Below are 1203 nucleotides of genomic sequence, written 5' to 3'. Positions count from 1 at the left end.
TAAAAAAAAGAAAAATATATGTGAAACCCCAAATTCAGAAGCCTTTCCTATACAGGCCCAAGATTCTACATGACTCTTTCAAAAGGCAGATTGCAGTCTATGAGATTCTGCTCCAAAAAGCTTCAAAATCCCTATGTGGAATGGAGAGCCACGACAACGAAACTGATCTTTAATATTCCTTTTCTCTTTATTTATTTTTGATACAGAGAGAGACAGAGCATGAGCAGGGGAGGGGCAGAGAGAGAAGGAGACACAGAACCGGAAGCAGGCTCCAGGCTCTGAGCTAGCTGTCAGCACAGAGCCTGACGCGGGGCTTGAACCCATGAACATGAGATCTGACCTGAGCCAAAGTCGGAGGCTTAACCAACTGAGCCACCCAGGTGCCCCTCCTTTTCTCTTTAGAAAACTTTTTATTGTTGCTTATTGAAGTATAACTTACATACAATGTTATCAGTTTCAGGCATACAACATAGTTCAACAACTCTATACATTGCTCAGTGCTCATCATCTGTCACCAAACAACGTTATTACAATCTTATTGATTATATTTCCCATGCTGTACTTTTCATCTCTGTGATTTCTTTATTTTACAACTGTACCTCTTAGTCCCTTTATCTATTTCACCCATCTCCCCAGCCCATCTGCCCTTGGGCAACCACCAGATTTTATTCTGTATTTAATTGTTTTTTGGGTCTCTTTTATTGGTCAGTTGGTTCTGTTTCTTAAATTCCACTTATGAGTGAAATCATATGATATTTGTTTTTCTCTGACTTGTTTCATTTAACATTATACCCTCTTGATCCATCTATGTTGCAAATGGCCATATCCCATTCTTTTTTATGGCTGTTTAATATTCCATTGTATATAGGGGCATCTGGGTGGCTCAGCTGGTTGAGCATCTGACTCTTGATTTTGGCTCAGGCCATGATCTCATGGTTCATGAGCTCAAGTCCCACAGCAGACTCTGCACTGACAGCATGGAGCCTGATTGGGATTCTCTCGCTCTCTCTCTCTCTCTCTCTGTCCCTCCCTTGCTTGTACTCTCTCTCCCCAAATAAAGTTAAAAAATATTCCATTGCATATAAATATATCTTCTCAGCCAAGGGGAACAGAAGCAAAAATAAACAATTGGGACTGCACCAAAATTAAAAAATTTGCACGGTGAAGGAAACCATCAACCAAGCAACAAGGAAACTTCCGAAT

At 40.6% G+C, this 1203-nt stretch overlaps 1 protein-coding gene across 1 annotated transcript in view; it reads right to left on the bottom strand.

Moving 5' to 3' along the window:
- RNASEH2B (ribonuclease H2 subunit B) overlaps positions 1 to 1203 on the bottom strand; it is a 48382-nt gene that overhangs the window by 26651 nt on the left and 20528 nt on the right. The window lies entirely within an intron of this gene.

The sequence above is a fragment of the Suricata suricatta genome, chromosome 4, assembly GCF_006229205.1.
Source record: "Suricata suricatta isolate VVHF042 chromosome 4, meerkat_22Aug2017_6uvM2_HiC, whole genome shotgun sequence".
Classification (NCBI taxonomy): Eukaryota; Metazoa; Chordata; class Mammalia; order Carnivora; family Herpestidae; genus Suricata; species Suricata suricatta.
This window is presented reverse-complemented; position numbering and strand designations above follow the sequence as displayed.